Source organism: Podarcis raffonei, chromosome 8 (assembly GCF_027172205.1).
Source record: "Podarcis raffonei isolate rPodRaf1 chromosome 8, rPodRaf1.pri, whole genome shotgun sequence".
In the NCBI taxonomy this organism is placed as follows: domain Eukaryota; kingdom Metazoa; phylum Chordata; class Lepidosauria; order Squamata; family Lacertidae; genus Podarcis; species Podarcis raffonei.
This window is the reverse complement of record NC_070609.1, coordinates 74,367,375-74,379,848: the sequence shown is the minus strand read 5'-3', so window position 1 is coordinate 74,379,848 and position 12,474 is coordinate 74,367,375. Positions and strand designations below refer to the sequence as shown.

The 12,474-nt window shown below is 42.4% G+C and overlaps 1 protein-coding gene across 11 annotated transcripts in view; it reads left to right on the top strand.

The window, feature by feature from the left end:
• Nucleotides 1-217: 217 nt before the first annotated feature.
• The window catches only part of RERE (arginine-glutamic acid dipeptide repeats), a 345,593-nt gene continuing 333,336 nt past the window's right edge, over nt 218-12,474 (top strand). For 8 of the 11 annotated variants that reach the window (XM_053400843.1, XM_053400842.1, XM_053400847.1 and 5 more), the window contains exon 1: nt 393-1,175. The gene's annotated coding sequence lies outside the window, so the exon portion shown is untranslated. Of the gene's footprint in view, nt 357-391; nt 1,176-12,474 lie in introns of those variants that run through there. The other 3 variants (XM_053400835.1, XM_053400844.1, XM_053400846.1) reach the window with 3 other exon arrangements.

Below are 12,474 nucleotides of genomic sequence, written 5' to 3'. Positions count from 1 at the left end.
TGCCTGTATTTGAGGGCGAAGGGCGGGGGAGGGGAGTAGCGCCCCCCCCCCGACCCCCAAGCTCAGCGCGCCAACCGTCGCGGGCGCGAGGAAGAATCCCCGCCCCCGGCCTCCCGCCTCGCCCAATCCCAATCCCGCTCCCTTCCTACTCACTCAAACATACATATGCACTCTCTCTCACACACACACTCTTTTTTAAATCACTTCCATCCTTTGCCCTGATTGGTCGCGGCTTCTTTGCCGGGGTCATGAGGTCCCTCCTCCTCCTCCCCCACCGCACACATCTATATACACACACGCACATTCATAGACAGGCACACACCGGCTCCAGCAGCCAATGAGGAGGCGCGATACTGGTATGTGGCGCTGGCCTGTCTGGGGGTGGTTGCTGGGTGTCTCTTTGGTTGTGTGAGGAAGAGGAGGAGGAGGAGGAGGAGAAGGAAGGAGAGAGAGAGAGAGGAAGAAGAAAAGAGAGGAGCTCACACTGCTGCTATTATTGCTTATCTCTCTCTCTCTCTCCCTTCACCCTCTTTTGCATATATATTTCCCCACAGAAGGAAAAGAGGAGGGTGTGCATTGAGCTGGCTGGATTATCTCTTCCTCCCCCCCCCTCAATATTCACCCATCTTTTTCCTTCACCCCCACTGGCTTCCTCCTGCTCCTCTTGCACGACCCCCCAGCCCTCTCTCAATCCCTCTTTCTTTCCCCTCATCCGCCCCCCACCCCCACTGAGCACATTGTCTCCTCCCACAACAGTCTCGGGCCCCCTCCTCAATCTTTGGCCTCTTCCGCCTCCCCTAAAAGAAACAACCCCAAACCCTGAAGAATCTGACTCCATAAGCATCAGAGGATCCAACTGAGTCAGTCTCCCACCCCTCCCCCTCCCCTGCTTCCATTCATAATAGAAGCCCCCTCCCATCACCACATCTCTTGCTTTTCCTCCACAATCTCGTTCTTTCTATCCCCCCTTTTTTTGTTGGGGGGCTTCCATAGCCTCTTTCCCAGAAACCCAAATCCTCAGCAACACATACATTTTAGCCCTGACCCTTCCACAACTCTCCCCTCCCCATCCCATTCTTCCTCTGCTTTTTTCAGACTTTCCTTGGGATCTACCCATTGTCCCCCACCCCCACCACCAAAAAGAATCTACTGATGGTGTGATCTGTGAGGTGAAGGTGAGTAAGGAAGTTCTCTTTGAATTGCTTTTTGCTTTTTTATTTATTTCCTTCCCCATGGTTTGTGCAGGAAGTGATATGGGGTAGGTGGGAAATTGGAAGGGGTTTTTTTTTGTGTATGTGTGTTTTGGTTGAGATGTGCTTAAAAGGCCCCTTTAAACACCTGGTGGTTTCACATGTAGCTCAAAAAGATTTCGGTAGAGAACTGGAGATTTTGTTGTTAGAGGCTGATTCTGCCCCACCCCCAGCCACTCCATGAAGTGTTTTGAGAAACTGGGTTTTTGTGTATGTGCATGTTATGAATCGGAATGACTGTTGAATTCTTCAGATGACTCTTGAATGGATACTGGGAGTCCATGTGGATGCAATTCAAAAAGAGGTTGAAATTGGTGATTTGTAACATTTGCTTTCTTGCTGTCACTGCTGGTATCTAGTTAGATTCATTCTTTGTTTTACCAGTCACTGATTGGTGAAACCCCCTCCCCTCCAAAAAATAAAGGATAACTTTGTCTTCTATGCACATTTTAAATAGATGGAAGATTTGTAGAAGATTTGGGGGTGGGAAGAGACTATTCTCTGTACAATATGGGAACATATCAACTTCAGTGATTCCCCCCCTTCCCTTTTTTATTTTAGTGTGTGAACTGTTTTAGTTGATAATCATTCCCAGTGTGATCTCTCTCTCTCTCTCTGTGTGTGTATGTGTGTGTGACAAACCCTCCCAAATGGGTTGTTAGGAAAGAGTAAGCTGTGCCCCATTTTGTGAATGAATTGTGTGGAGACCTTTGGTTGCATTAAGAGAAGATTGTATCAATGTGTGTAATCACAGCCTCTCTGAGATACTTGCCTTTGACATGCACAGACACATACATATATGTTCACCCCTCTTTTTAAGATTTGGGAGATATTTGGGAACAGAGAGGTGTGGGAGGGGAGAGAGCAGAAGCTAAACTCCTGAAAACTATAACAGTTGGTGAAGTTGGCTGTAAGAAAACAAAATGATTCATTCATTCATTCATTCATTCATTCATTCGAGCATGTGGTTGAGTTTGGTTTATTTTTGAATACTGTTTTGCTGTTGCTTTTAATTTAGTGACTGACTTTGCTTGTGAACAGCTTTATTTCTGGGTTTTATAGTGCCATGTCATTTTACAAAAAAGTGTATTTGTATTTGTGTGTGTGTGTGTGTGTGTATACCCCCCTTTTGTGGTTTGTGTGTGTGCCTAGTTTCTGATCTGTTCTGCTGCTGTAAAGTGAAACTCCAGTCGATAGTATTCATTACTATAAGTGATATAAACATTTGGTCTCTGTTTATTACAAATGTATGTCAAGATTCAGAATGCCTTTGTTTTTTTCAATTAACAAATATATCTGAAATGTCATGTTCCACAACAAACAAGAAATTATAAGTGTATTTTACTCTTGTTGCTAACACTTAATTTAACTCTTAACTGTTGGCACAGCTAGGTGCTAAATACATACAATAGCACTCCATTTGGTGTGCCTTTATGTGTGTAGACTGCTTTCATAGGATGTGGGGAACCTGAAGATTGGGGTGAGGGAAGTACAGTTACTAGGTGTGGAATCTGATTTAAAAAGTGATTGACTTCTTTTGGTTTTGTTCCTGGAGCATGCACTATAATTTATTTGCCAGGATCAATTTCTTTCGTTTTAATGATTTCTTCTTGTAGGTGGTGAGCTGCTATGCTAATCTATTAGTTAGTGAGGACTGAAGGAAAGAGAGGGAGAGACCCACACAATGCCTAGGGTGGGATCTTATTGTTCACTTTCTCTCATAGTTAGAGCCATGCTTGCCTACAGAGAAATAAAGCATTTCCCCCTCCTCTTCTCTCTCTCCCCCTTGCTTTTTTAGCTGGGAAGCGTTACTCCATTACTTCTGCCTTTACAAGGTTAGAGAGAGGCCATCCAAGGTGAATGGAAGAAAAGCCAACATCCACCTAAAGCTCCTTCTTTCCTCTTCTCTTTTCTTAGACTTAGCTTCTCCTGCTGTTCCTGTGTGTGAGTGAATTTCAAAGGTGATAACAGTAAACTCTAGAGGTTGTAGCCAGTGTTAAGTCAGCCGAAGAGTAGAAGCAGTGAAATTGATGGGCATGACTGTCTTAGGACCATACATTTCAGTGAGTCTACTTTGAGTAGAACTCAGTTGGATACAATCCTAGGCTTTCAGTTTACATAGAGTGGTCTCCCTTTCTTCCTCCAAAGAAAATTGCCAGAGCTTTCTGAGTAACAATGTATTCATTCCTCCTTATTCCTGAATGTAGCACCTTATGTCCACAAGACAGGTGTGTTTTGTTCTGCATGCAGAAATTATCACGTTCAGTTCCTGGCTCTTTCCAGTTGAGAGACACAGGTAGGAGGTGTCAGGAAAGCCTTTTCTTTGCCTCAGATCCTGGAGAGCTGCTGCCAGCCAGAGCAGGCAGTACTGATTTTGATAAAGAGAGTCTGACAGCTTCTCATGTTTCAGACAGTGTCAGAAACTAGTCAGGTGCCAGGCACGTTTTGTGACTGGTGTGGGTCCAATTGCCACCTGGGGAGATCTCTAGATGCCAGGTCGGCGACTGGGGAAAGCAAAATGTCACTTAGAGAAGGATCTGAAATATTTTGCTTGAAGATCAAATTTGTTTTATTCTGGAGTGTTTTATTTGATGTTTTGATGTGTTGTAAACTGCTTTGAGATTTGTTTCAAAAAATATAAAGTGGTATGATGATGATGATGAAAATAATAATCCCACTGCAACCCCCCCCAAAAAAACCTGCACTTAGAAATTCCATTGTGGCAAATGCAACCCATATTTAAGGTGCCATTTGGCAATTAGATTATATATCTGAGTTTCTAACACTGACAAGAGTAACCAATAACCCTGCAAGGTATGTTTGTATATGGATCGCTCTGTGGCAGAGGTGGGCTGAACCGAGTCTTGTGTGGTATTCCAGTACACCAATCTAATTTTTTATGAGTGTATTTTAAATTTACTGTACAAAACAAGAGTGCTTAGGATCCCTTCTCAATTAAGGCATCACTAGTCTGTGGGACGCGGGTGGCGCTGTGGGTTAAACCACAGAGCCTAGGACTTGCCGATCAGAAGGTCGGCGGTTTGAATCCCCGCAACGGGGTGAGCTCCTGTTGCTCAGTCCCTGCTCCTACCAACCTAGCAGTTCAAAAGTACATCAAAGTGCAAGTAGATAAATAGGTACTGCTCCGGCGGGAAGGTAAACAGCATTTCCGTGTGCTGCTCTGGTTCGCCAGAAGCGCCTTAGTCATTCTGGCCACATGACCTGGAAGCTGTACGCCGGCTCCCTCGACCAATAAAACGAGATGAGTGCCGCAACCCCAGAGTCGGTCATGACTGGACCTAATGGTCAGGGGTACCTTTACCTAGTCTGTGTTAAATTATCCGCGAGCACACTCTTGCTTGAGAAAAATGTAGGCGGTCCCTTGCTGGATCAGACCAGGGATTCCAACAGGCCATGGTAGTCTACCAGAAGTTGTCTGGGGATCAAACTGTGAGCTGTCTTCTGCTTTCTGCCATCCCCTTGTGTATACCCCCCCCAATCCCTCAACGATGAAGAGGGTGGTTGTCTGCTTAAGTTAGCTTTTTGTGTCCTGCTTCACTTCTTAACCTCCAAGCGTTCCTGGCATCCCTTCAAATGTAAGTTGTTCCTTCTAAAGCCCTTGGCAATGGATAACAAATATTAACTAATCTCCTTGTAATGAAATTCCATCTATGCTTCTCTAGTAACCAGATTCCTTTGGCTTCAGGTTCATAACCCTCCTTGTTTTCTGTTGTATATCTTTCTCTTTTCCATGCCTTGCTTTTAGGCCAGCAGTTATTTCATAGGGATGCCATTATAAGACATAGTCTGGCCAAGAAATAGGTCAGTGGTTGAACATAAGAGTTTTCACTGGGACTTGACTTGTGGTGGGAGATATTTGTAATAATGAGCTTCGACAAGACCCTGCTCTGAATTATTAATTTAACTCTCCATGTCTGCTAGCTTTTCCAGCTAATTGCAGAGCCTGGACTCCTAAGTTGTATCTTCTGACTGTGTTAGCCCCCAAGGGCAGAAGAACTGCCTTGCTGGATTGGACAAAAGGACCATTTATTCTAGGAGTGGGCAACATGTGGCTCTCCAGATGTTATTGAACTCAAGTTCCCATTAGTCCCATTCAGCATGGCCAGTGGTCAGGGATGAAGAGAATTGTAGTCCTGCCAGATGTTTCCCAGAAAAGGGCATGGAAGGAATGGCTTTTCTTTGTTGGTTTCCAGCATCTGGATTTCTGGTTGTATATTACATGCTAACATGGACACATTTAGCTATTGTGGTTAATAGCCCTTGAGGGACAGGAATGTGTATAAAATGTAACAGACTGTCCTCTGCATCAAATAAAACAAAACTCATTACCCACAGGGGATGTGATGGAGGACAGGTTCATCCCATACATTTAAAGCACATCCAATGTACATTTAAAGTATATGACTTACTCCCAAAGAATACTGGAAACTAGTTTCCCCCTCATAGAGCAACAATTCCAGCAACCTTAACAAACTACAGTTCCCAGAATTCCTTGGGGGAGGCCATTTGCTTTAAATATTCAACATATATTTAAATGTATGGTGTTTTAAATGTATGGTGTGGGTTTGCTCCAGGTAGGTGGCACTGCTAGAATAACAATCCTCTCCTCCATGAAATACCACCCTCCATGCATCTTCCTTGGGAGGCAAAGCTCCTATTCAAGCTTGCATAGTGACCCCTCTGTTCACAAAATGAGAACTGATGGAAGATGCCAGAGCAGGCACAAATCTTGGGCGCTGTTCTGAAATCACTGAGTTTGTTCTATTATTAAGGATGCTGACATTCTTATTATTGATTGACCATACTCGTAACAATCTAAAGCCATATTGTCATTTTACAGACCTGATGGAGATTAAGCCACTTGCCTCAGTGTAAGGTTTTGTCAAGTACAATAGGCAGGGAAAAAGGAGATTATGTCTGCCACCCCAAATGCCGTGGAGGAAAAGCAGTATGCATGTGTAATAAAGCCTGTATGTAATACAGACAGCATACATACGTAATAAACGACACAGATAAATTCAATCGTCTTGGAATGTGGGTTGGCCTCCCTAATTTCTCTTGACTCGCTCCAGTTTCTCTGTGTGCCTCAGTCACTAATACTGCTGGTTTTGTTTTCAAAGGAGGCTGTAGCCCTTTCCTCCCTTTTTTGTATAAAGACTTGTTTTCCCCTATGGGGTTGATGTCTCTGGGGTTTCAAAACATACTGTGGGCTTCATTTGGTCTGTTCCATCATATAAATGGATGAGGAGGCATGCATTGAAATGCTTTGTGAATCCCCTGCTATAATAAAAATATTGGGCATGGGTATCAGACTAATTGCCATGGCAAGCTGCTTGTGCTGTGTGCCACCTCTAGTAAATTGGAAAGAATCACTAGATGTTCAGAGGTGATAAAGTGAAATTAAAACAAATCTGAGTTAAAAATGAGTTCGAATGGAAATGAGCCAGGAAAGGAGGTGTATTCACTAATGCAACCTAAATTGACCTGGATTCTGTTTATCTTTAATTCACCTCACCCACAGAATACAAATTAGTCTATTCTCATTATGTATGCATACATCCATTTACACTAATGGGAGTTTATTTTTGAGGTAGGGTGCAGTGGCAGAACTGCGGCTTGGCATTCTCATTTGTGGCTTTAAATCAATGAACACAATATTTGCCTGTAATATTATTTTGGCCAAAGAAAGTGTCTGGAATTACTCTTATTGTTTGCAAGAAGAAGACTTAACATTTTCTGGACCGATAGTCAGAATGGATTGTGAAGATGCTCAAATGGAACTGGGAGTCAATTCTAGAGGCTCCTCCCTGGTCAGTGATGTTTTCACAAGAGGGTTATTCTATATCAAGTGATCAAACTTTTTTACCTCATGTCAATCCAATTTTCTTAATATTTTGTACACTTGTTGAATGATCAAAACTAATTTTAAATCTAAAATTTTAATTATTTCTCTCGCCCCTTTGTGAATTATGAGGGTTTGAAAAAAATTCGGCCTTGCTGGACTACACAAAAACCTTAAAAGCTCAGCCCAGAATTGAGAAACTAAAAACACCACTCTAAAACATCAATCCCTTCAGAACTTTATGAGCTTTAATATGATACGTCACATGATGGACTTACTTTAAAATTTAAATTTAAGTTACAAAATTTAAATTTTAAAAAGTGATTAAAAATTAACATGATTTAAAATTTCCAAAAAAATTTATTGATTATTTAATATTTTTAAGAGCTACCTGCAAATTTTCATCTTTGGCTCTCAATGAGATCATATTTAGAATAAATATTTTGTAAATACCTGTCTGCCTTATTGGGTTCTGTTTCATGAATTGTAATGTTCATGAAATGAAATACTAACAAGAATTCTTTCAAAGCGTTAATTCTGTCACACAGTTGCAAGCTATCACTCGGCTTTGGAACACATTTTTAAAAGAAAAGCCTAACTAGCTTTTCAGATACCTTTTAATTGAGTAACTTTCTAAAGAAATGTCTGAAGTAACTGATATTATAGTTTGGTCTTATTTTGTTGTATTTTACTACAAGAAGACCCATTTATCCAAAATAGAACCCAGTAAGGCAGACCTGTATTAGGCAGACCTTAGAAATATTAAATAATCAATAATTTTGGGGGGGAATTTTAAAATCATATTTATTTTTGTAATCACTTTTTTAAATTTTCAGTTTTGAAACTTAAATTTAGAATTTAAAGTAATAATAAGTAAGTAACACTGGCTGTGTTTTTAGGGCCCAACAGAGGAAGCTGTCTTATATGAAGATGTGCACTGACTGGCAGCAGCTCTACATGTTTTCGGGCAGGAGCCTCTCCCATCCGTACCTGGAGATGCTGGGGAATTGAACTTGGGACCTTCTGCATGCAAGGCTGATAGTCTACCACTGAGCTATCGCCCTTCCACAAGTCATGCTTGGCCTTGATATAGGATATCTAATCTGCAGTTAACACAGAATCTGCACTGAAGTGTTTGAGTTCTTGTCTCTGATATCTTTCTGAGCTTTGGAGGCATTGAATTGCTTTCAGACAACCAGCATGGGGTTAGGGTTGAGCCCTTGCCACATTTCCTTCCTAAGTCTGATGGAGAATGGGGTGGCTTCTGGCACTTTGGCACAGAGCTTTGGTAGCAGTTGCCAGAGGCAAGAGGGATGCTGGATATGGAGGTGAATTTGGGCATCCCTGTCGTCACTCACAACATGCACATGATTCTGTGCATGTTGAGACACAGACAGTGGGCTCCTTAATTCCCTCTCACTCAGTACAGATAGTGATGGAGACTTTGGCCTTCCTCTTTGTTTATTTACCTTTGTTTTCATTCCCACATCCTTGTGTTTTGAGTCCTTCAGAAGATTGAGCAATGAAGCTGCATAAAAGGTGAGGGCTCTGCCCAAGCATTTGTTGCCATTCCCAATATTAAGAAGGACTTAAGGAGCCATTTGTGCATCTGGAGGCTAATAGCAATGAGCTATTCTGGGCATTGTGGGGAAGGAGATTCAGTCGTCATTCTACCAGTCCTCTATATACTTACAAAATTGACTCTTCTCTGTTTTGCTTTTATAGAGGACAATGTAGCCTGAGCTTGTGTTGTCTAGTACCCTGGTTATTTCCTCCCTTGTTCTGTTCTTCATTAGCTGTTCTGAAATTGTACTTACTGGTAAGCGTGTTTCGCTGCATCAAATGCAGGTTTTTATTTTTGTGGGGTCGGGGCTTGGACCTCAGACAACCTGTGAAATATTGCCTTGACACAATGTGCCCTGTGAAGCTGTGGAAGCGTCACTTGCAGGAGAGCTGTGGTTTTTTTTTATGATACGACTTTGCTCAGCCCAGAGGTAACATGCTGAAAGTGAGCAACTGGCATGGGAGATGAGAAATAACTACAGTGGTACCTCCGGTTACGAACTTAATTTATTTCGGAGGTCCGTTCTTAACCCAAAACTGTTCTTAACCTGAGGTGCGCTTTCGCTAATGGTGCCTCCCACTGCCGCCGGGCCGCCAGCGCACAACTTCTGCTCACATCCCAGGGCAAAGTTTGCAACCAGGAGACCTACTTCCGGGTTAGTGGAGCTCGTAACCCGAAGCGTTCATAAGGAGGACAGTACGTAACATGAGGTTCCACTGTATTTTGAAAGCTGAAGGAGGCAGCCAAAGGAGGACAGTGGATGCCAACAGGCTTGGTACAGTATGAGACATGTCTAAGCAACAGAAGCCAGTACCATGTCAGAAGCACAGGTCAGCTTTGCCAAATATCCGAAGCTGGCATCTTTGAAGTTGGAGCATCGGTGCATCTTAACTCAGGATTGTTTCCTCTCAGCCCCACTCACCTCACAGAGTGTTTGTTGTGGGGGAGGAAGGGAAAGGAGAATGTTAGCTGCTTTGAGACTCCTTTGGGTAGTGATAAAGCGGGATATCAAATCCAAACTCTTCGTCGTCTTCTTCCTCAGCCTGGTTCCCCAGGTATTTCCCCATCACTTGCTACCCGGCATCTGATAACAGTGGTGGAAATCTTGGGCTCGGGGGCCAAATGCAGCCCTCTCTCTGCCTGGCTGTCCAGAATCTCCTGTGGTCGTGCTGCAATCCAGCCTTTAGCACCTCTCCCCAGCCTTACAAGACTTGCTCCTTGCTCTTTTGCTAGGCTGGAATTCATCCTTGAATGGTCATAATGCCTCTTGCTTGGTGAACGAAGGATGGAAGATGTAAACTGCTGAATTTGTGTGTGTCTGGGATGTAGTGTACTGGATAGAGGTAAGCATTGCATCCATTGATCTGACCACGTTTGCCCTTGGCCCCACTGGTGCGCAGCCTCTGGAAGGTATTCCAAAAGGGAATGTGGTCCTCCAGCTGAAACAGAGCAGGAGTTGGGAACCTACCTTACAGCCCCTTTCCAGATCATTTCAGATCTTCCCTGCTTGCACTCTCTTGAAGTTTAAACAGACTCTCTCTCTCTCTTGGCAGGGAAAGGTTGAAAATGACTTCTAAATGTAATCTTGATGAGCTGCTCTTTCTCTGTGTTCCTGTAGAGGTCACCTAAGTGAATCTTTTTTCTTTTTTTAAAAAAAAACCTTTAGGAAATGGAGCTGATTTAGTATTATGAGATTTAAACCAAATCAGTTGTTACACTTTTTTTGGTAAGGGGGCAATGGAAAACACCTGGCTCCTTTTTTTTTGCTTCGAAATATCTAGAATGGGGATGTTTCTTTTCTAGCCAATGGGGTGAACAATACTGCAAGATGGTAAATCTTTCAGCTTTTCGCCCCTTTGCCTTTTTTCATTTATAAATGCCATTTCTGAACTACTTGAAGCCTTTAGCCCTCTTCTCCCCCCTCCGTGCTTCCTTTTCTCTCTATGTGGTTCTTAGGGTTTTCCATTTGGCAACTAGGTTCCCCTTTGATCTTTTGCTTTAAAAACAAAAATAAGATGAAAAGAACAAACACTTAAATTTGTTTTCAAAAACACCACAGGATATTGGTGTCTTTGTTCTAAAGGCAATGTCTTGACAGCTTGGAGATTTTTCTGCACTTTGACTCTCTGCTTTTTTGGTAGTTTATGTTGATGCTCTCATTTGATTGGCAGTTTGTCTCTGGAAAATAGCCCGATACAATCTGTGCTACACACACATATTAATTTGTGGTAGCGAATCTTTTTTTTTCTTTAGAGCAAAATAAATTTGTGAGAGTGAGGATTTAAATTTTTGGGAGGCACTAAGGGCTCAGATATAAAATGAGAATCCCAAGATGTGGTGGTTTACTTTTGGGTGGGGGGGAGATGGAGAGTGTTAGCAAATGCATGTGGAATTCTTCTTGTGGTTCCCATGTGAGTGAAAGGCAGCATTCTTTGTTTCTAAAACAAACCACATTCGAAACTGGTTTTGCTACAATCCAAAGTGCTTTTAATAGCATTCTTTGCACTGGTGAGCCAGCAGGTATAAAAGCAAGTCTGGAATGTCAAGGTGTGGACACAATACAGTGCTAATATTTGCTGTATGTGGAGAACTCAGGATTTGATTGACATGTTTTAAACCCAGTTGCTTGAGTCTTCCTGAATTCAAGTGAAGATCAAGCCTTCATTGTTTTATTAGCTTCTGCTCAAAGAGAAGGTGGCTAGCATGCATTACTCCAGTTAAGATTTTAATCCTCAAATCTTCTAGGGAAAGCTTGTTTCTTTCTACATAACCTGAAGGAGGGGAGCCTTAACTTCCATGGGACCAGATTGCAGAGGGATATCTGTGTTAGTTTGTTGCAGCAAAAGTTAAGAAGACTTGGAACAGAATCACTGCGGCATAAATTCTTGTGGGCCAGGGCTAACTCTAGTAAATACAGTTTCTATTGCTGGTGGCCTGTTTCTCAACGTGGGGTAATAGAAAATCCAATTGGGCGGCATGCCTCAGAGACTCAGTTGCTGGGTATTACAAGTGGGGAGAGTACTATTGTTTTTGGGTCCTGTTTCCAGACTTCCCCATAGTCATCTTGTTGGCCATTGTGAGAATAGGATGAGGGTTTGATGGGCCTTTGGTCTGATCTAACAGGGCTGTTAGTATTTTCTTATGAAGGGTGCTTCCTTGTTAATACATTTAGATTCTATTTATTTTGAATATTTTTACAGTGCCTATTAACCCAGATGTTTCCAAGGACCGAACATGGGGAAACTGGCTTGTACCTTGTCAGATTATCTCAGAGTAACCCCTTTGAAATGAATGGTCCTATGTCCATTAATTCCAAGGGTTCTACTCTGAGTAGGGGCTAACATTGGATATAACCTATAATTTTCTTGTCTGAACACAAGTTAAGACTGTTGCATGACTGCTTCGGTAAGTTTCTTTAAATAAGTCTTCATGTGAATGAACAGCAGTTTTGGAGTGGGAAAAAGCCCTTCCTTCATTTTTTATGATGCCGTTGTTGTTGTTGTTGTTGTTGTTGTTGTTATAGCCTGCCTTTCTTCCTGACAAAGACTCAAAGTGGCTTATAGCTAAAATAGAAGCAGCTAAAAGCACAGAAAAAGGCAATAATTAAAACCTACACGTGCTGTATCAGGACCCATCTTGGAGGCATTCCTTCCTTTGTAACAGAAAAAGGAGGGTGCTGCTTCTAAGAAACAGTTTGGCTTTTCACGTTTTTTGTGTGGGCCCTTCTATGAAATGATTACTTTTTTAAAAGAAAAAAGTTCTTCCCAGTTAGTTGGGGAACCATTTTCACGTCATCT